Source organism: Chiloscyllium punctatum, chromosome 11 (assembly GCF_047496795.1).
Source record: "Chiloscyllium punctatum isolate Juve2018m chromosome 11, sChiPun1.3, whole genome shotgun sequence".
NCBI classification, from domain to species: Eukaryota; Metazoa; Chordata; class Chondrichthyes; order Orectolobiformes; family Hemiscylliidae; genus Chiloscyllium; species Chiloscyllium punctatum.
In genome coordinates, this window is record NC_092749.1 from 107,308,576 (window position 1) to 107,332,053 (window position 23,478).

The 23,478-nt window shown below is 46.6% G+C and overlaps 1 protein-coding gene across 13 annotated transcripts in view; it reads left to right on the forward strand.

Annotated features, from left to right (window-relative positions):
- plcb4a (phospholipase C, beta 4a) overlaps window positions 1-23,478 on the forward strand; it is a 560,059-nt gene that overhangs the window by 173,180 nt on the left and 363,401 nt on the right. Inside the window, exon 1 of one of the 13 annotated variants that reach the window (XM_072581476.1) lies at window positions 2,150-2,170. The exons of the other annotated variants lie outside the window; for them this stretch is intronic. The gene's annotated coding sequence lies outside the window, so the exon portion shown is untranslated. Of the gene's footprint in view, window positions 1-2,149; window positions 2,171-23,478 lie in introns of those variants that run through there. 13 annotated transcript variants of the gene reach the window in all.

The window sequence follows — 23,478 nt, forward strand, 5'->3', positions numbered from 1 at the left end:
CTCGATCCAAGGCGTTAATCCTGCTTTTCTCTCTCCCCAGATCCCTCCTGGCCTGCTGAGTATTCCCTGCTTTTTATTTTTGTTGCTTCTCTTTTTCATTTCCAGCACCTGCAGTATATCACTTCGGTGTCGAATGGCCGAGTTTGTGAGAGGGGCTTGGGGTGTGGTCACCAGGCTTCTTACACGGCAAGCTGGTCACCGGAGTAACCTTGCAGATTTTCCCTTCTCTCCCTCTGTCCCGCCAAATGGCCGACTCAAGATCCTTTGCGATGTGGGGCTGGGGGTAACAGATTCCAAGAGCTCTTCAGACGTGTGCTAGTCCATTAGGGATATGAGGCTTCCGAAGAATTTCCTTGATGGCTCCCAGGAATCCAGTGCCATCAGTTAATGTCTGTTCAGCAGAGCTGGCCTTCCCAGGCTGGAGTTTCCTCACTGAGTATGCCAAGCAGCACGTGACTCGGTGGCTAGCACTGTTGCCTCACAGTGCCAGAGACCTGGGTTCGGTTCCAGCCTCAGGTGAATGTCTGCGTGGAGTTTGTGCATTCTCCCCGTATCTGCGTGGGTTTCCTCCAGGTGCTCCGGTTTCCTCCCACAGTCCAAAGATGTGGAGGTTAGGGTGGATTAGCCATGCTAAATTGCCCGTGGTGTTCAGGAATGAGTAGATTAGGTGCATTAGTCAGGAGTAAATGTAGAGTAATAGGGTAGGGAATTGGGTCTGGGTGGGTGAGTCTTCGGAGGGTCGGTGTGGACTTGTTGGGCTGAAGGGCCTGATTCACACTGTAGGGATTCTGTGAAGTGGAAATTCAGCTTGCAATGTCCCTCCGCCCGCTGAGCTTCTCCGTGCAAACCCCACAAGGGGATTGTGCTACAAAGGAGGTGCCTGCCATCAGGCAGAACTGGTTCCCATTCAGGATTCCTAACAACACGGTCCTATTCACGACGAGGATCCTTCCAGGGATCATCGAATCCTGCAACTACACATCCCCATCTCGGAATCCAATCCCGGTACCCAGCATAAACCTTAACACACATTTGGGAAACTTGAACAAGGGTTCACGAACCTGATCATCTGTGTTCTGGGGCCAGCAATCTGCAGACCTGCTTCCCTAACCTTTCCCAGTTATGACGTGGATGAGCTAGTGTTGGACTGGGGTGGACAGAGCTAAAAATCAACAATATCAGGTTATAGTTCAGCATGTTGATTCGGAAGTACTAGCTTTCGGAGCACTGCTACACCAGGTACCTGAAAAAGGAGCGGCTCTCCAAAAGCTAGTGCTTCCAAATAAACCTGTTGGACTACACCTTGGTGTTGTGTGATTTTTAACCTTTACTGGTTAGGCATTCCCTCACCCGTCACCTTGTTCAGGGATTTGCAAGTTTCATATATTCCAGTTCTCTCAAACCATAGAATCCCTACAGTGTGGAGGCAGGCCATTCAGCCCATCGAGTCAACACAAACTCTTCAAAGACCATACAGCCCAGACACACACCCCTACTCTGTCCCTCTATTATCCGTGACTAATCCACCAAGCCTGCACAACTTAGCATGGCCAATCCACCTTTGGACTGTGGGAGGAAACCAGAGCACCCAAGCAGGGGGAACCCATGCAGACACAGAGGGAGAATGTGTAAACTCCAGACTGACAGTTGCCTGAGGGTGGAATCGAACCCAGACTCCTGGCGCTGTGAGGCAGCAGTGCGAATTACTGAGCCATCGTGACACCCCTGTCTGTCTAGAATATTAAATCATTCTTTTCATATCCTCCCCCCCCTCCCCATTTCCACTCCCTGTGATTATGCTGTGTGCTTCCCAGCATTTCAGTGTTGGCTTCTGTTAGGTCTGTTTTATGGTCTTGAGGATTTTCAGGAATATTTGCAGAGAACAGTGGGTCTTATTGCTTTCATCTTGTGATCCATTTGGACACAGTACCGAACACTGCGGCCAAGAAAGTGCAGATAAGAGACGAGCTTCTACCAAGGGAGGTCATGGGGGATTACCATTTGCGGGAGCGTAGAGGATTTGTGTGGTTTTCATCACAGGGTCTTTCCTTGTTGGGCTGTGATTGGACTGATTATGTATTGCAGACCAGTAGTCACTCTAAGAAGGTTGCCATGGCAACCAGTGATGTCAGGCAAGTGCTGCAACATCTGTGTGCTGTTCGTAAGAAAGGTCAGATTGTTTTCTACTGAAACAGAAACCATTACTGTGTCAAAATTTGAAGGAGCATCGTTGCATTGTGCATAAGTTCAGCTTTGATGTTTCGTTTGTCCAATTATGTCAGCCTTCCAGTTGCTGTATTTTTACGTGCGTGCCTCAGCTAACGTCAACTGAAGTAACAAACAAGAACTTTCATTATTGTGGGTATTCGGTGGCTGTGCTGTATCTGAACCAGCGATTGAATCTATTCTGAACTATTGATTCTTGACAGGAGTCAGTCGCTCAGCGTGTATTCCAAGCAGTTCACTGATGATCTTGAATTTACTGCCTGAGCTGGCATTGAGATGGCAAAGTGCCCAGTAACAGCTTTGCCTCCATGCTGTTGCTGTTGTATTACATTAGTCTGAGGGTCCATCAAATCAAGCTGGGTGTTCAGTGGGTGTAAAGGTAGGAGTTTCATGGTGAATGATTGGGTCTTAAGGAGTGTAATGGAACAGAGGGATCTTGGAGTTCAGGTGCACAGTTCCCTGAAAGTGGAGTCACAGGGCAATGAAGAAGTCAGGGCTGAGAGAAAGTGAGGACTGCAGATGCTGGAGATCTGAGACGGAAAGTGTGGCGCTGGCATTCCTGATGAAGGGCTTAGACCCGAAACGTTGACTCTCCTGCTCCTCGGATGCTGCCTGACATGCCGTGCTTTTCCAGAGCCACACTTTTCGGCCTTCATCAGTACAGAAGTTGGGAAGTTATTGCAATTGTACAGGACGTTGGTGACACCGCACTTGGAGTATTGTGTTCAGTTTTGGTCAGCTTGCTAGGGGAAGGATGTTATTAAGTTGGAAAGAGTGTCGAAGAAATTTACAAGAATGTTGCCAGGACTCAATAGTCTGAGTTGTAGGGAGAGGTTGGACAAGCTAGGACCTTTTTCTATAGAGTGTAGGAGAACGAGGGGGATCTTATATAAGTGTATAAGATCATGAGAGGCATGGATAGGGTGAATGCACACAGTCGTTTTTCCCAAGGTTGGGGAATCAAGGACTAGAGACCATCAGTTTGGGTTAGAGGGGAAAGAATAAAAGGGAACCTGAGGGGCAACTATTTTACACATAGAGTGGTACACAAATGGAATGAGCTGCCAGTGGAAGTGGTTGGGGCGGGTACATTAACAACATTTAAAAGGCATTTGGACAAATACACAAATAGACAAGGATTAGAAGGATATGGGCCAAATGCAGGGAAATGGGGTTAACGTGGATGGGCATTTTGGTTGGCATGAGCCAAAGGACCTGTCTTCGGTTAACCATTTTATTCTCCACACAAAAGCAGTGAGTAAATTTTAATTATCTGACTGGGTTTGAAAACTGACCGTCAACCAAAAAGCACAAATATCATTCCCTACATCCAAAGATGTGCAGGTTAGATGGATTGGGCATACCTCATAGTGTCGAGGGATGTACAAGCTAGGTGGGTTAGCCACAGGAAATACAGAGTGACAAGAATAGGGATAGGGTAAGGGACGTTGGGTTAAGACACGATGGGCCGAATGGCCTGCTGTACACTATAGGGATTCTTTGATTCTATTGCAATGTCCATGGTGTTTTTTCATTCTTTTATGGGATATAGGAATGGCTGATAAGGTTTGAGAGTTTTTGTCCAGTCCTAATTGCTCCTGGACTGGGCAGCTTGCTAGACCATCTCAGAGCACAGTTAACAGTCAGCTGCATTGCAGCGTGTCTGGTGTCACATGTAGGCCAGACCTGATTAGGATGGCAGATTCTCTTCCCTAAACATAGGATCAAGGGTAGGCCACTTGGCCCTTCAAGCCTGCTCTACCACGCAGTAAGATCATGACTGATCTGATTTTAATCTCAAGTCTACATGCTTGCATATCCTTGGTAATCTTTCATCCAGCTGAAAGAGACTAGTGAATGGAGGCAGGGAGGGGTAATGGTCTAATGGCTTTATCCCTCGGCTATTAATCCAGAGACCCAGGCAATTCTGGGGAACTTGGCTTTGAGGTCCTGACAGGGCAGATAGTAGAATTTGAATTAAGTTATAATCTGGAATCAAAAGTCTAATGATGACCATTGCTGACTGTCAGGAAAAACCCCTCTGGTTCACTAATGTCCTTCAGGGAAGGAAATCTGTCATCCTTACCTAGTCTGGCCTACATGAGATGCCAGAGCCACTGCAATGTGGTTGACTCTTAACTGCCCTTTGGGTAATAATGGCTGGTCCAGTTGGTGTTGTCCATGAGTGAATTAACAAAAAAAAAACAGGTGGGTCTTTGTGACATTTGGTTTGGTCACCATCACTGAGACCAGCTTTCAACTCCATGTTTATGAGTTGAATTTGAATTGCACGTGGTAGAATTTCGAACCCAGGAGTACAGACTATTGGGCCTTTACATTACCAGACCCAATAAATCTCGTCCTAATGGATTCTCTGTGTCCTTCAGTATGACTGATACTTCATGTTCCTCCAACCTTTCTCCATCAGCAGCCAGCTCATTGGTATCACTCGACCTTTTTGATGTTGTTACCGATTCAATTGTCATCAGGCAATAGATTCCCGTCCCACCTCTCAAGATCCCCTGGATTCTCCCATTGCATGGCAATCACCTTAGTCATCCATGCATTGGCAACGTCGCACACAGATGTGGGACTTTGTCGAACCTCTTCACCATTTTGTTGGGGCTGCTTTCCCCATATGCGGTCTTGAGCTAGCATCTCCTCCTGTTAAAGATTAGGAATTGAAAACTGCAATCAGTAACTCTGCCTGTGTTTCCTCCAACCTGATGTATCGTATCCGTTGCTCCCGATGTAGTCTCCTCCACGTCAGAGAGACAGAGCGTAAACTCAGAGACTGGTTCGGGGAACATCTATGCCCATTTCCTTCAATCAACCCTGGTTGCCAGCCATTTCAACTCCCCCTCCCACTCCTCCAACGACATGTCCACAAGGCCGCACACAAATTGATGGAGGAACACCTCACCTTCTGCCTGGGAAGCTTACAAACATACAGCCTCAACATAGAATTTATCGGCTTCCAAATATAAATGATTTGGATGTGAGCATAAAAGGTATAGTTAGTACGTTTGAAGATGACACCAGAATTGGAGGTGTAGTGGACAGTGAAGAAGGTTACCTCAGATCACAATGGGATCCCCTTGATCAGATGGACCAATGGGCTGAGAAGTGGCAGGTGGAGTTTAATTTGGATAAATGTGAGGTGCTGCATTTTGGGAAAGCAAATCTTAGCAGGACTTACACACTTAATGGTAAGGTCCTAGGGAGTGTTGCTGAACAAACAGACCCTGGTTCAGCTCCTTGACAGTGAAGTCACAGGTAGATAGGATAGTAAATAAGGCATTTGGTATGCTTTCCTTTGTTGGTTAGAATATTGAGTATGGGAGTTGGGAAGTCATGATGCAGCTGCACAGGACATTGGTTAGGTCACTTTTGGAATATAGCATGCAATTCTGGTCTCCTTCCTATCGGAAGGATGTTCTGAAACTAAAAAGAGTTCAGAAAAGATTTACAAGGATGTTGCCAGGGTTGGAGGATTTGAACTTTAGGGAGAGGTTGAATAGGCTGGGGCTGTTTTCCCTGGAGCGTCGGGGGCTGAGGGGTGACCTTATAGAGGTTTACAAAATCATGAGGGGCATGGATAGATAAGTAGACAAGGTCTTTTCCCTGGGGAGGGGGAGTCCAGAACTAGAGGGCATAGGTTTAGGGTGAGAGGGGAAAGTTATAAAAGAGAGGGTGGTACGTGTATGGAATGAGCTGCCAGAGGAAGTGGTGGAGGCTGGTACAATTGTAACATTTAAAAGTTATCTGGATGTGTATATGAATAGGAAGGGTTTGGAGGGATATGGCCGGGTGCTGGCAGGTGGGACTAGATTGGGTTGGGATATCTGGTCAGCATGGATGGGTTGGATCAAAGGGTCTGTTTCTGTGCTGTACAACTTTATGACTCGATAACCCCCACCTTATGCCAGGTCCAGCCATCCCTCTCTGCCCTTCCCCCCTTGACCTGCCCTAACCTCTCTGTCTTTGTTGTCGAGAATGTGGTGCTGGAACAGCACAGCAGGTCAGGCAGCATCTGAGGGGCAGAAGAATCGACATTTCGGACAAGAGTCCTGTCCATCTTGCTTCCCACCTACCTGGTCTGCCCTTCTCACTGACCAATCACAATCATCTCCTAACTACATCCACCTATCATTATCCCACCTACCTTTCCCACAGCCCCAAACTCCTCCCTATATTTATTTCTCAGCCCCCTCCCCGCTCCCCCAGTCCTGATGAGAGGTTCTGACCTGAAACATCGACTCCTCTGCTCCTTTGATGCTGTCTGACCTGCTGTGCTTTTTCCAGCTCAATTCTTTATTCACTCTGAATCTCCAGCACCTGCAGTCCTCACTATCTCCAATAGTGACCTACACCCAGGGATGAAAAGGGAGAGCATGAGGCAGGGTTTCTACTTTTGATCATTATCCAACGACCAACGCTGAAAGATGTCAGCAGGATGTAGGCTGAGGAGAGGGTCAGGTAGGCTCTGACAGAATAGAAAGCCTTTGGGCTCAGCAGTGGATACTGCACACAGTTAGATAAGCCATGGGGGAAAAGAACTAGGCAGGGGGGGACATTAAAGAAAACACAAGTGTGTCAGGGATGGGAAAATAATTACTGTGCTTTGAATGAATTGCTTGGCTCCTCTGTATTAGCTGTAGCTCAGTTGTTCGCACTATTGCTTCTGCATCTCAGGATTCCAAATTCAAGTCTCAGTCCAGGATCTAAGTGCAGAAGTTAAGGCTGACACTTTGATGCAATACTGATGGAGTGTCCTACTACTGTTTTTGGAGGTGACGTTCATTCAAAATTCATCTTTAAGGGTGGCACGGTGGGTCAGTGGTTGGCATTGCTACCTGACAGCTCCAGGGACCTGGGTTTGATTCCTGCCTCGGGCGACTCCCTGTGGGGAGTTTGCACATTTTCTCCCCGTGTCTGCGTGAGATTCCTCCGGGTGCTCCAGTTTCCTCCCACAGTCCAAAGATGTGCAGGGTAGGTGGATTGGCCATGCTTATAAATTGCCCATAGTGTCCAGGGGTGTGTAGGGAAGGTGGGTTAGCCGTGGAAAATGCTGGGTTACAGGGATAGGGTAGGGGGTGTGGATCTGGGTGGGATGCTCTTCAGAGGGTCGTTGTGAGCTTCCACAATGCAGGGATTCTAAAAAAAAATCCTCTGCCATTTAAGGGGGATGTAGAAAATCCTACGGCACCAATTTAGACAAGAACAGGTGTCCTATTCACCATTCAGTCAACTTCATTAATGCAAATTCCTGGTCATTGACTTATCATTGTATGTGGGAGCTGTCTGTGTTTGAATTGGCTGCTCTGTTTTGTGTATCACAGTAGTGAGCACATTTCAAAACGTACGCGTTAACTACAATGTGCTTCTGAGAAATCTGGTGCTTTACCAGTGAATGAGGAGGATTTTGGCTCCCCTTTTTTATAGGTGAAAGTGAGGATTACAGATGCTGGAGATCAGAGTCTAGATTAGAGTGGTGCTGGAAAAGCACAGCAGGTCAGGCAGCATCCCTGGAGCAGGAAAATTGACATTTCAGGCAAAAGCCCTTAATCAGGAATGAGGCCGGCAGCCTCTTGGGTGGAGAGATAAATGGGAGATGTTCCCTAAAGCATCTGCGAGAAGGCATCCAGTCTCCCCAGTGTAGAGGAGACCACATCGGGAGCAACGGGTACAACCCTAAGGCGCTCTGCTAAAGAGTAGTTTAAGGAACATCTTCGGGATACCTGCACCAATCAACCCACCGCCCTGTGGCTAAACATTTCAACTCCCCCTCTCATTCTGCCGAGGACATGCAGGTCCTGGGCCTCCTCCACCACCGCTCCCTCACCACCCGACGCCTGGAGGAAGAACGCCTCATCTTTCACCTTGGAACACTTCAACCCCAGAGCATCAATGTGGACTTCACCAGTTTCTGCATTTCCCCTCCACCCACCTTACCCCAGCTCCAACCTTCCAGCTCAGCACCGTCCCCATGACTTTCCTACCTGCCAATCTTCCTTCCCACATATCCGCTCCACCCTTCCAGCCTTAGGCGACTGTCTGTGTGGAGTTTGCACATTCTCCCCGTGTCTGCGTGGGATTCCCCCGGGTGCTCCAGTTTCCTCTCACAGTCCAAAGATGTGCAGGTCAGGTGAATTGGCCATGCTAAATTGCCCGTAGTGTTAAGTGAAGGGGTAAATGTAATGGTATGGGTGGGTTGCGCTTCGGTGGGTCGGTGTGAACTTGTTGGGCTGAAGGGCCTGTTTCCACGCTGTAAGTAATCTATCACCTTTACCCCCACCTCCATCACCCTCTTGCACTCTCAGCTACCTTCCTCACAGCCCCATCCCCTCCCATTTATTTCTCCACCCCTCATTCCTGATGAAGGGCTCCTGCTTGAAACGTCAATTTTCCCCTTTTTTATAACCTCCTTTCAGTCGATTACAACAATTTTATTTATTTTTTTAATGCGAATTGAGTCTAGAAGCTGGGAGGTCATGTTGCGACTATACAGGAAGTTGGTTAGGCCACTTTTGGAATATTGTGTGCAAATCTGTTCTCCTTCCTATTGGAAAGATGTTGTGAAACTTGAAAAGGTTCAGAAAAGATTTACAAGGATGTTTTCAGCGCTGGAGGATTTGAGCTATAGGGAGAGGCTGAACAGTCTGGGGCTGTTTTCCCTGGAGCGTTAGAGGCTGAGGGGTTTATAAAATCATGAGGGGCATGGATAGGATAAATAGACAAAATCTTTTCCCTGTGGTGGGGGAGTCCAGAACTAGAGGACATAGACTTAGGGCGAGAGGGGAAAGATTTAAAAAGGACCAAAGGGGCAACTTTTTCACACAGAGGGTGTTACGTGTATGGAATGAGCTGCCAGAGGAAGTGTTATAGCATTTAAAAGGCATCTGGATGGGTATGTGAATAAGAAGGGTTTGGATGGTCATGGTGCTGGCAAATGGGACTAAATTAAGTTGGGATATCTGGTCAGCATGGACGAGTTGAACTGAAGGTTCTGTTTCCATGCTGTACATCTCTATGACTCTATCATAGTTCAATTAGGACTTAGTTCACTAGAAAACTGTGGAGCCAATTACTAAAGCCATCTTGACTCAAAAGAAGAACTTTGTTTCCTACATTTTGTAAAAAATACAATTGCGCCATCAAACAAACACACGCACATACGCACACACACACACACGTGCACATATACGCACACACAATAGACAATAGACAGTAGGCCATTCTGCCCTTCGAGCCTGCACCACCATTCATTATGATCATGGCTGATCATCCTCAATCGGTATCCTGTTCCTGCCTTATCTCCATAGCCCTTGATTCCACTATCCTTGAGAGCTCTATCCAACTCTTTCTTAAACGAATCCAGAGACTGGGCCTCCACTGCCTTCTGGGGCAGAGCATTCCACACAGCCACCACTCTCTGGGTGAAGAAGTTTCTCCTCATCTCTGTCCTAAATGGCCTACCCCTTATTTTTATCTGTGTCCTCTGGTTCGGGACTCACCCATCAGCGGAAACATGTTTCCTGCCTCCAGTGTGTCCAATCCTTTAATAATTTTATACGTCTCAATCAGATCCTCTCTCAGTCTTCTAAACTCAAGGGTATACAAGCCCAGTCGCACACACACATACACACGCGCACACACACATGCACACATACACACGCACACATACACACACATACACACGCACACATGCACACACACACATACACACATACACACACGCGCACATACACACATATATACACATACACACACACACACACACAGTAAGTTTAAGGGAAAAGTGGGGAAAGAAAGGAAGATGGAATCAAATACAACTTTAAAATTCTTTGAGGCCGGAATTGAGGGAGTGAAGTCTGTGTTCACTGTTTAGCTGTCTTGTTTTCTCATCAATAGTGAGATCTGTGCAATCCTCAGTTCTTGCTGAATGGTTGTTTTCCCAAGTTGCTTTTTCAATGGGCACATCTTTGAAGAGTGTATAAGTCTTGGGGACGAAAAAGAGAGAGAGAGAGAACCCAGCTCTTGCTTAAAAATCTAGTTTTCCCATCTGTCCTGGCTCTGCCAAACCAGCTTCTGAAACAAAATCTGAAATTGCTTGAAAAGCTCAGCAGGTCTGGCAGCATCCGTGGAGAGAAATCAGAGTTAACGTTTTGGGTTGAGTGATCCTCAGAAGCTTCGGAAACATGGTTACTTGATATATTCCTGAGTTTGGCTCCATTGTCTTTCCAAACTGAATACCCTGCAGACAACCTTTCAACTCCTTGTCTATGAACTTATCACACGAACAGAATTAAAACAGGTAATGCGAATTTTTTTGTCTCTAACATCGTGGTCTGGTTTTACTATCTTTCGATTGATGGCCATTTAAGTGCAGTATGACTCAACTTGGTTCTACAGAGCTTACCTCAATCCGGTGGTCAGGTGACCACAATAGCCATTTTGGGTCAATATTGTTCTTTTTAATTCTTAAAGGTTGTGAGTGTTAAAATCAAGTGATGGAAATTGAATATCAGTTACCCCAGGAGAAAGTGAGAACTGCAAATGCTGGAGATCAGAGCTGAAAATGTGTTGCTGGAAAAGCGCAGCAGGTCAGGCAGCATCCAAGGAGCAGGAGAATCGACATTTCGGGCATGAGCCCTTCATTCCTGAAGAAGGGCTCATGTCCGAAAAGCCGATTCTCCTGCTCCTTGGATGCTGCCTGACCTGCTGCGCTTTATCAGTTACCCAAGTTTGCTATTATCGTAAACAGTGGTTGTGGAAAGTGCGAATGAAACTATGTAAAGGTTAAGTCTTCCTCCTATTCAAGAATGTTATAGTGGTAATATCAGTGTTCACAGTTCAAATTGTAGGTGATCATCTGGGAGGAACAGACTTAATGAGCTAAGTGGATCTTTTGCTTTAGTTTGAATTGTTATTTAAGTATGAGTGAATAAAGAATTTGAAAAAATGCAGGAGATAACAGGGTTAAAGAATGAAAAAATTATTAAAATAATTGATTTGATTTGAGTATTGTTGAATGTACCTAGGTACAGTGAAAAGTTTTGTTTTGCGTGCAGTACAGGCAGATCATAGCATACAAAGAGCATAGGGTGATTGGACAGAGCGAGGAATACAATGTTAAAGCTGCAGAGAACATGCACAAAAGGCCAGATCGACATTTGATTTGAAATTTGCGAGGTCCATTCAGAAGTCGAATAACAGCAGGGAAGAAGGTGTTCTTGAGCCAGTTGCTACGTGTGTTCAAGTTTCCGTGTCTTCTGCCTGACGGGAGAGGTTGGAGGAGATGATAACCGAGGTGGGAGGGGCCTTTGATGATGTTGGCTGCCTTTCCGAGGCAGAGAGAGTGTAAATGGAGTCAGTGGTTGGCTTGTGTGATGAACTGGGCTATGTACACAACTCTCTGTAGTTTCTTACGGTCCTGGTCAGTGCAGTTGCCACACCAGGCCATGATGCACCCAGATAGAATGCTTTCTGTGGTGCATCTGGAAAGGTTGCAGACATGCCAAATGAGATGTTGAGAAGAGAGATTGTTGTACCTTCTTGACCATCCCATCAATGTGGGAGCACCAGGACAAATTGTTGGTGAGCATCACTCGCAGGAGCTTGATGCTCTCGAACATCTCCAACTCAGCTCCATTCATGTAGATAGGGGCCTCCATCCACTTCCTGAAGTGAGGAGAGAATGAGATGACAAAAAGAAACACAGAGGTAAATTACTGTGGAAGAAATCACCTTTTGCCTTTTTAGATCATGCTGTTAGGCTTGAATCTCCCCAAAGAGTACGATACTGAGTTAGATTAGAAGAGGCTGCAATCTGAGTACGGAAGATTGCACTGACACCACTGTATGTTCAGAAAAGTTTAAAACTCCTTAAAGTCAAATGGGGGGAGAATTGGTCCCTTTTCTGGTCCTTCTGCAAGTTTGTCAAGTTTGTATCCAAGAGGGAACAGATATTGTTGGAAGTACTCAGCGAGTAATTCAGGAGGCATCTGTAGACAAAACAGAGAAGGCCATGGAACTTCTGTTAACTCCCCACAGATGTTGCCCGATCTGTGGAGTATTTTCAGCATTCTCTGTTTTCACCCCAGTTTCCTAAGGTTAGATGGGTGGGGGTATCAGAGTGGCTCAGTGGTTAGCCCTGCTGCCTCACAGCACCAGGGACCCGGGTTCGATTCCAGCCTCAGGTGGCTGTCTGTGTGGAGTTTGTACCCTCTCCCTGTGTCTGCGTGAGTTTCCGCCCACAGTCCAAAGATGTGCAGGTTAGGGTGGATTGGCCATGGGGAAATGGGTTACAGGAATAGGGATGGGTCTGGGTGGGATGCCCTTTGAAGGGTCAGTGTGGACTCATGCCAAATGGCCTGCTTCTATGCTGTAGGAATTCAAGGACGTGTAATGTTTTACAGTTGTCCTTCGAAAGATTTGGGAAGTTAAATGTTCCCGCTCCGACTGACAACCCAGTGTAATGACCTAGATGTGTAATTCACTGTCGGAGCTCAATCTAAATGAAAAATACCCAGTTGTAGAAAAAGATGAGGAACATTTTCAACTGCTAATCCTGCCTTTGGTGAAGACTGGCACCAGAGCGATCAGAAATTTGTGAGACAAGGTGTAACCATCATTGTATTTCCTTTTTCTCTCTACTTCACTGGGAAGAATTTGTAGGGAAGTCAGAGGGCCAGATGGCTTAACCCTTCGCCTCCACCCACTCCCAACAAAAAACCTTGAAAGTCAGAGAATGAAGAAAAGCGACTCAGCTATGCAATGATAAAGTGCAGCACTTGGTGTTACCAAGAGCAGAGTGGGACTCATAGAGTCATAGTCATAGAGTCATACAGCACGGAAGCAGACCCTTCGGTCCAACCAGTCCATGCCGACCATAATCCCAAACTAAACTCGTCCCACCTGCCTGCACTTTGCCTATATCCCTCTAAACCTTTCCTATTCGTGTACTTACCTAAATGCCTTTTAAATATTGTAACTCTACCTGCACATCTAACACTTCCTCTGGATGGGGCTCAGAGGTTAACACAGCATTAAGGACAACAATCTGTATGGAGTTTTCCCATTTCCCCCGTGTCTGCGTGGGTTTCCTCTCAGTGCTCCGGTTTCCAAAGACGTGCAGGTTAGGTGGGTTGACCATGGGAAATGCAGGGTTACAGGGGTAGGGTAGGGTAGGGTCAGTGTGGACTCGATGGGATGAATGATCTGCTTCCACACTGTAGGGATTCTGTGATATTCGTTCCTCACACGGACCACTCCCTATGTTAAAAATGTTGTCGCTCGTGTCTTCTTTAAATCTTTCTCCTCTCATCTTAAAAATATGTCCCTCGTCTTGATATCCCCCACCCCAGGGAAAAGACACCTGCCGTTCACCCAATCTGTATCCCTCATGATTTTATAAACCTCCTCAAGGTCACCTGTCAACTTTCTAAGCTCCAGTGAAAAATTCCCAACCTCTCCAGCCTCTCCTTGCAACTCAAACCCTCCAATCCCAGCAGCATGCCTGGTCAATCTTTTTTGAATCTTCTCCAACTTAATAACACCCTTCCTATAACTCGTCTTCAGGAAGACACCCACTTTCTGCTGGTCCTATCCTCTGGTGGGCAATAGTACCAATAAAGAGCTTGCAACTGGACACAGGAAGCCCCAGTGGATCCTGGATCCCAGCAGATCAGGGACAGTGAGCAGGTTGGATTCTAGTGCCTTTCAGAGGTGATGTTGCAGTGTTTGAACTGGGCTAGTGATGCAGAGCCCCAGGCTAACGCTGTAGCAGGATGTGGGTTCGAACCCACTTTGGGGGATGATAAAATTTGAATGCAATAAAATTTGGAATTTAAGGGGGATATTAAAAGCTAGTCTAAATAGTGACCACATCATTGCTGTCAATTGTTGTTCAAAACCTGCCCGGATCCCCCAGGGAAGGAAATCTGCTGTCACTCTCCACGTTTTAGCCTACGCATGTCTCCAGACCCATAGACATGGGGTTGACTCTGAAATGGCTGACAGAGCTGATCAGTTGGGGCAGGCAACAAATTCTGGCCTTACCTGCAAAAAAGGAAGAAGGGTGGACTTTGAAGTCATGGAAGGGGAGAGGAAATGCTATTTGGGGGAGGGGACGTGCTATTTGTTTTGGGGGGGGGGGGGGGTGGCGGCTGAGGTCTTGTCACCAAAGTGCAAAGGTCACCTCCTTGAAGACAGTACCCACTTCCCATCCCCTCCTTGTGAAATCCGATTTTAAAATAAAAGCGAGCTGCCCACTTCCACTTGCCTGCTGTACTAATAATTTCATGGATTAGACACTACTGGTCACATTCCTGCTGAAGAGCTTATGCCCGAACCGTTGACTCTGCTGCTCTATAAATGCTGCCCGACCTGTTGTGCTTTCCCAGAGCCACACTTTTCGACTCTATTATTGGTGTAGGTTGAATTTTTATAAGCTTGAGTGACTCTTAGTTATTTATTTAACCTAATGTCAGCTGCCCATCTCATCATATCTCCTCCCACACCACCTTCCCAGTATCCCATATGATGGTGGTTAGACTGGGATGGTGGTGAGGGGTGGGGATTACACCACAAGTACATAAACATCCAGCCCCTTGTGTCTGCCAGGTGTGTAAGGCTGTCTAACTGTGGTTTTACAGCCTTGTTTACAAACTCCCAATTACAGTAGCTGCAGCTATCTGCCAAGACGAATTACAATGAATCAAGGATGGGGTTGCGTTGCGAATTAATGCACAAACGGAGATGGATGTTTTCTCTGCTGTTGTTGTTGCATTGCCATGGAGGTTGGTTAGCGCAGTGGGGGGTGGGGGGAGGGCTGGTTTGCAATGCAGACTGAGCTGATTCAGTTCCTGCACTGGGTAGGGTCACCATCCTTCTCAACCTCTTCCCCTTGCCTGAGGCATGGTGACCCTCAGGTTAAACTCACTGCCAACTCCACTCTAGTGAGAGAGTGGGACTGTGATGACTTCCGTTGGATTAGCCAGTTGCGTGTTACACTTTGTGGAAGAAAGCATGCAGCCTTAATCACAGGCAAAAACAAATCATCCCATTAGCTTTACAGCGAGCTGTATGAAACCATTTACTGCAGTATGGTGATCAGCGTTTGAATTAGCTGAGGCTTGGGGCATTTCAAACAGATGAGCATTTAACATTTGACAAGCGCCATGGTTTCAGCTCCATTGGACTGTCCATACTTTGAAGAGGTAAACTGGCAAACTGAAAACTTTACACAATTTTTGCCAATAGAAGAGAAAGGCAGAACAAACTAAAGCAGGAAAAAAAAATTGTGTGACTTCAGATGCAGATTATATAAGTAGGCCACGTGTCCTAGTTTTCCTCGTGGTATTATCACTGGATTGCTCATCCAGAGACCCAGGTTGCGTCCTGGGGTCTCAGGTTCAAATCCTGGAATTTGAATCCAATAACAAAAATAACTAGAGTTAAGAATCTACTGATGACTATGAATCTATTGCCGATTGTTAGGAAAAACCCATCCGTTTAACTAATGTCCCTTAGGGAAGGATACAGCCATCCTTACCTGGTGTGGCCTACATGTGACTCCAGACCCACAGCAATGTGGTTGAACTCTTAACTGCCTTCTGGGTAATTAGGGATGGGCAATAAAGGCGGGTCTGGCCAGTGACACCCTCATCGTGTAAATGAGTAAAAGCCTGATCGCAAAATGCTGTGCTAGCCGCAAATAACATTTTGAAAATCTTTTGTAATAGTAAATTGGAATGTACAGGCTCTCTACTCAGCTGGATAAGGACCTTTGTTTGTTACGTTTAGTTTTAAAAGCCGGTTGCTAAGTTGACTTGGAGGGGCAAGGCAGGCATTACTGCAGCCCATCACAGGGCCTGTTAAGTCTGGTGCAAGAAGCCCAGATTGTATGTTACCTGTCGCTGCTATTGAGTTTTGTTGAGCAGAGAACCATTCCCCATTGATGTACTAAAGCCTGTTGGATGGTGAATTACAGAAGGAGAGTGACCTGATTAGATTAGGCCCCCTACAGTATGGACACAGGCCCTTCAGCCCAACAAGTCCACACCAACCCTTCAAAGAGTAACCCATCCAGACCCATTCCCCTATTCTGTATTTACTGTACTAATGCACCTAACACTAGCATGGCCAATTCACCTAGCCTGCACATGTTTGGACTGTGGGAGGAAACCGCAGCACACCCACGCAGACACGGGAGAATGTGCAAACCCCACACAGACAGTGGTTGGAGGCTGGAATCAAACCCAGTTCACTGGCGCTGTGAGGCAGCAGTGCTAACCACTGAGTCACCGTGCCGTCCTCTAAGTTTTATTCATGTAGGCCCAGTTTATGTCTGTTTTGCCAGTGGCATAGTCAGCTGCATAGCGACTGTGGCTCGTCAGAAGATACCTCCCCTGTCCTGGTTGGTAAACAGAGGAGGATGCTGTACATTGAACAAAGCAGCCCTGGGATCAGGCATTGAGCTGTTACTTCAGTACCCCTCTCAGAAATGATGCCCCATTGATTGTGGGTGTATGTGGTGATTGGACTGTTGACTTCTTCCAATCTGTGAGCACAGTTGCAGGAATCTAATTTACAGACGACCAGAGGAAGTCAACAAGCATGGAAAAATTGCAGATCGTAGATCAAAATTGGTTGAACTCTGTGTGATACCTCCTTATCCTTTATCTCAATATGCTGTGACCTCAAATGGGCAGACTCAGAGTGACAGTCACGCACTCCATTGGCACATCCTGCTTTCTAGTTTGGCTGCTGTTGTGAGGAGCCCTGTCAGTGTTCATTGCAGCTTTTTGCACACAATCTGTTGAAGATTTGAAGATAGCTGGGACAGATAATCTTCCTATCCATCTGGAACTGCATGCACTTAGCTGCTGGGCTGTCATTCCTTTTGTAAATTGGGCCGGACAATTATAAGGACCCTGGGCTGGGTCTTGATGTGTTATCTTTTCAAAGCCGTGCGATAATGTGGATTTTTTTTTCCCCCCGCGTTGGTTTACTTTCGGAACAATCTTTGCAGCATAATGTCAGTCCAGCATTGCCAGTAGCACGCAAGCACAGCAGCAGTTTGTAAGTGTCCCTCGAAAAGCGCGACACTGGAAATTTGAAATTAGTACAAAAGGATGCTTGGACTGCTCAGCAGGTCAGGCAGCATCTGTGGAAAGAGACACAGGGTCGGCCTTTCTGGTCACCGTTAAAAATCACACAGCACCAGGTTAGCGAACAACAGGTTTATTTGGAAGCACCAGCTTTCTGACCACTGCTCCTTCATCAGGCAGCTGTGGAGCAGTGCTCCTAAAGCTAGTGCTTCCAAATAAACTCGTTGGACTATAACCCTGGTGTTGTGTGACCTTTAGCATTGTCCACCCCAGTCCAATACTGGGTCCTCCATATCAGTTTTGGTCACTGACCTTTCATCAGGTATGATCCTCACTCATTTCTGGTGCCACAGAGGTTCAGTGTTGTGGCTGTTAGACTCTTGAAGGCTTTCCTGTGTGGAAATGGGCAAATACACACTTAGAGATGTGTTGAGATGTTGGTCGGATGTGCAAATTGATAACCTTGGAATGGGACTCACCTCCAGAGTTTCTGTTTGAGAGGCAAGTACACTGCCCCCTTTATCATAACTTCTCCATTTCCTGCTTTTTAAGTCTTAAATTTGACTCTGAAAATGATGCTTTAATATATTTTTTTCAACACTGCACCAATCGCATGTTGTTAGTGACAAGATTATTCCCCCAGTGGAGAGAGTGGAATGGTGATACATTGCTATTTTCATGTCCTGCTGGGTCATCAGATCTCCCACACACTGTAATCACGAACTTTGTCGAGTTGGCATGTTGTACGTTTCTCTGCATTTCTCATTACCTTGTGGTAGAGTTGCTCCTAATTAGTACGTACTCATATGCTATTCCACAGTGATAATGCTGGCAAACTGTGGGGAGGAAATAAAAGTGTGTCCCTGAGTGCCTTTAATCAGAAATCGAATGCTCATCTGGAAGCCTATAATCATGCATTGTGTTGCTAAATAAAATATATTTTTAGAGCCATTATACCACACTGTTCTATTTGTGTCACAATCAGCACTGATGGAAGCACTGTGCAGAATTGTACCCAAAAAACCAATACATTAGGCAGCAGTTTGTACTAGCTATTCATGAATGTGCATGTCAAGTTATAAATAGCAGCACTTAGTGAGGGTTGCTGGTCTTTTAACATGTTGCGATCTAACATGACTGAGCAATTTTGATCAATGTTTGTCTGGGAACTTTTTTTTTGCTAATAAAGATGAAATGGCGATTTCACATCATTACTTCTGCAAGCCAAGCTCGGTCATAATCTTTGGGAACTATCTCTGTTTTTGAATGCATTATGAGGCAGATAGTAATTGCGAAGACCTTTGGAATCTTTGCGTTCCTGATGCTGAAGATATATAGGAACAGAAGTATGCCATTCTGCCCCTGTTCCAGCAGTCAGTGGCTGATCTGTGACCCAACTCCATGTACCTGCCTTTAGCCCATATCCCTTAACACCTTTGTTTGACAAAACTTTATCGATCTTAGAGTTAATAACTGATCCAGCATCCACTTCTGTTTGTGGAAGAGAGTTCCAAACCTCTCCCACCCTTTGTGTGGAGAAGTGCTCCCTGACATTGCTCCTGAATGTAAGAACAAGTTACTGCAATCCGTACTGAAGACATCAAATGCTGGAGATTATAGCGGGTCAGGCAGTATCCATGGAGAGAGAATAACATTTTGAGTCTAAATGACTCTTCATCAGAGCTGGCGTGACTTCATCTAGACTCGGAACCTTAACTTGCTGTCTCTCCATGGATGCTGTCGAGAGTGTGGTACTGGTCAGGCAACATCCGAGGAGCAGGAGTTTGCATATTCTCCCCGTGTCTGCATGGGTTTCCTCTAGGTGCTCCGGTTTCCTCCCACAGCCCAAAGATGTGCAGGTCAGGTGAATTGGCCATGCTAAATTGCCCGTAGTGTTAGGGTCATTAGTCAGAGGGAAATGGGTCTGGGTGGGTTACTCTTCAAAGGGTTGGTGTGGACTGGTTGGGTCGAAGGGCCTGTTTCCACATTGTAGGGAATCGAATCTAATTTAATTGACATTTCAGGCGTAAGCCCTTCATCAGGAATGGGCCTGGAATTCCTGATGAAGGGCTTTTGCCCGAAATGTCGACAGTCCTGCTGCTCGGATGCTGTGCTTTTCCAGCATCTTGGTTTGAAAAATGTGATGCTGGAAAAACACAGCAGTCCAGGCAGCACCCGAGGAGCAGGAGAATCGACATTTCGGGCATAAGCCCTTCTTCAGGAATCTTCCAGCATCTGCAGACCTCACTTTCTCCTGTCCATGGATTTTGCCTGACAAGCTGTGATCTCCAGCATTTGTTGCTTTAAGTATCTCTCCTAAACAGTCTGGCCCTAATTGTCAGATGGGCCCAAACCCACCCCCCTCACCCAGTTCTAGAATCCACAACCAGTGGAAGTAGTTTATCTTCTGTACCATCACCTGTTAATATACAATGTCACAAATAGCAACTGGTACACCTTATTTGGATTTATCCAGCATTGCATCAAGCTGCAGCATCACTCCTTAACTTCTGAGCTTCACTGGAACCTGATGGAAATAACCCACTTACTGCTTCCTTCCATGCTGCAAGGGAAACCACTTTTCTGATCGGACGTAGGCCTCGCTGGCAAGCTCTGCATTTGTTACCTTTCCTGAATGTCATTGAACAGAGTGGCTTGCGAAGCCATTGCAGAGGGCAGTTGCTGTGGGTCTGGAGTCACGTTGAGGCCAGATTGGGTTGCAGTGTTGCGAGAGAGCCAGCTGGGTTAGAAGCTTAGAATCCCTGAAGCGTGGAAGCGCGCAATTTGACCCGTCAAGTCCACAGTGACCCTCCAAAGAATATCCCAGCCAGACCCACTCCCTTGGAGGAGAAAGTGAGGACTGCAGATGCTGTAGATCAGAGCTGATAAACTGTTGCTGGAAAAGCGCAGCAGGTCAGGCAGCATCCAAGGAGCAGGAGAATCATTCCTGAAGAAGGGCTCATGCCCGAAACATTGATTCTCCTGCTCCTTGGATGCTGCCTGACCTGCTGCGCTTTTCCAGCAACACATTATCAGACCCACTCCCTTGCCCTATCCCTGTAACCTTGCATTTCCCATGGCTAATCCACCCAGCCTGCACATCCCTGGACACTAGGGGAAATTTAGCATGGCCAATTCACCCTAGCCTGCACATCTTTGGACTGTGGGAGGAAACTGGAGGACCCAGAGGAAACCCTACAGGAGAATGTGCAATCTCCACATGGCAGTTGCCCAAGGCTGGAATTGAACCCAGGTCCCTGGTGCTGTGAGGCAGCAGTTGCCATGGTCATCATCACTAAGATGAGCTTTCAATTGCTGGTTTATTCTGCCCTGGGTGGTTTTGGAACTTGTGGCCCCAGAACATTGACCTGTCTCCCTGGATGACAAGGCATATAACCTTAAAATCCCACTGGCGAGAAGGTGAATTCAATATTCGCAAAGTATGTTTGAAACATGGAAAATGTTTAAGAGGATCCTCAGACCTGATTCTGAGAGGTTTCCTCTCGTGGGAGAATGTGGTATCAATGGGCACCATCTCAGAGTAAGGGCTCACCCATGTAGGACAGAGATGGAGAGGAATTTCTTCTCTCAGAGAATCTGTCGAATTCTTTACCTCAAAAGGCTCTCATGCTGAGTTGTTAAGCATAGTCAGCTCTGAGGTAGATTTTGAATCAGTGTAAAAGAAGCAAGTGTTTGAAGAAAAGGCAGGAAATTGGAATTGAGAATTATCAGATCAGCCATGATCTTACTGAATAGCAGACTTGATGGGCTGAATGGCCTTTCTGATCCTCTTAACAGTCTTAGATTCACAACATTTGGCTGATCTCGACAACATAGAAACTAGGAGCAGGAGTAAGCCTAGCAGCGCTTTGAGGCTGCTCCACCATTTCATATGATCGTGGCTGATCCTTTCTCTCAATGTCATGTTCCTGCTTTCAGTCCCAGATACCTTTAAAAGCTAAAAATTTACCCATCTCTTTCTTGATTGCATTTGCTGACTTGGCGTCCAGCGCCTTCTGTGGTGGAGAATTCAACAGGTTCATTACCCTTCGATTTCCCTCATCTCAGTGCTCAATAGCCTACCCTGTGTCCTCAGGCTGTCACCTCTATACTGTCCTCTGCACTCAGATCCCTGCCCCTTGTTCTCCCAGCTTGGCTTAGTTAAAACTACAGAAGCATCTAACACTAGGCAGATATTCGAAAAAGTTGACAATGACTTGTTTCTGCATTGGTTAAAGTCTTCAGTGTTTCATAGTACCATAGTAATAGAAGCAAGGGGAGGCCATTTGGCCCATCGAGCCTGCTCCACCATTCATTAAGATCAAGACTGATCTATCCATCATCTCAGCTCCTCCTACCTGCAATATCCCCATAACTCTTAATTCTCCTACCATGCAAAAACTCATCCAACTGTGTCTAGAATATATTTAACAAAGCTGCCTCCTTAGGCAGAGAATTACATTGATTCACTACTGTCTGGGAAAAGCAGTTCCTCCTCATCTCTGTCCTAAATCTACTCCTCCATCTGTGGCACATGGTCCTGGTCTTTGATGAAGGCAATGATAGTGACTGCCTGGACGGCAATGGGAATATGCCAGGAATTGGTCACAGATCTCGGTTTTTTTTATTTGATTCATGTATCAGACACAACCTAAAACAGGGCGTTTCCTCTCAATAAATTTCGGCTCTTGTGACCAACTCATGAAACCCTGTGGGTTTTCCCAGAGACAGTTGCACTTTGCAGTAACCACTCAACTGTCAAAGGCCTCTGAAGGTTTGATGCTGCCAGTTACACAGTAAATGTAATGATATAAAACATGTTCGGGACATGCTAATGTGGTGGTATGCAAAATACCACAATCCATTAAATGACAATTCTGTGCTTGCTTTTGCATGCTACGGAATTGCTGTCTCATGTTTCTGTCCCCTCTTCCTCCCTCCCCCACCTTCATTCAGTCTTTACCCCTCCTCTATCCCAATATCCTACCCACACCTCCCTGAAACCCCCTGTTCTCTGGTCATCGTTAGACTCTTAATTCCAGATTCCTTTTTGTTGAATTCAAATTCCACCACCTACCGTGGTAGGATTGAAACCCCGGTCCCCAGAACATTCCTGGGTCCCTGGGATTAACAGTCCAGTGAAAATACAACTAGGCCATTGCCTCCCTGTCTTCCCTATACTCTCTCTCCAACCCACCTCTTTCTTCCCCCTGACCTACATCCCTCTCCCCGACACCCTTCTCCCCTACACCATCTGCCCTACACATCTCTCCCCTACTCACCTCTCTCCCCTACACCCATCTGCCCTACACATCTCTTCCCTACCCACCTCTCTCCCCTACACCTCTCTCCCCTACACCCATCTGCCCTACACACCTCTCCTCTACCCCTCTTCTCCCCTACACTCCTTTCCCCTACACCCCTTCCCCCACCCACCTCTCTCCCCTACCCTTCTCTCCCCTACCCCCCTCTCTCCTACCCACCTCTCTCCTACCCACCTCTCTCCCCTACCCTCTCTCCCCTACACTCCTCTTCCCTACACTCCATCCCCTACATCCCCCTCCCCTACACTCCTCCCCTACACTCCTCCCCTACACTCCTCTCCCCTCCACCCCTTATCCCCTATCCATGTCTCTCCCCTCCACCCATCTTCCCTCATCGTGCCTCCTCTGCATGTGCCCCTTGTTCTGTCCTCCTCCTTCGCTCTTCCTCACTCGCTCATGTTTTAGAGATCTGACCTTCCATTCAGCCGATGACACCCAGCACTGCGTTTTCATGGAAGCTGAAAGTCTGAAATAAAAGCAAGAGGTGCTGGAGAAACACAGCAGCCGTGGAAAGAGAAACAGAGAGAACGTCTGACAACTCCCTCTGAACTTGACCTCTCTTTGCCTCTCAGAACCAAGTTCTGATGAAACTTTTGGCCCTACATCACCTCGTTCACCCTGTGTCAGATATTCCTTCTGCACATTCCAGTCAAGCCCCTCAGGCTGTTTGAAGGGTGCCGTTTCAATCAGTTGTTGTTGTGTAGTGAAATACATCTGATAATCCTCTGCGATGCCAATAATAAGCCACAAGAAAATAAAACTGTGGAAAATCTACCCAGAAATGTTGGCAGCAAGTCAAAAATTTGGGTTAA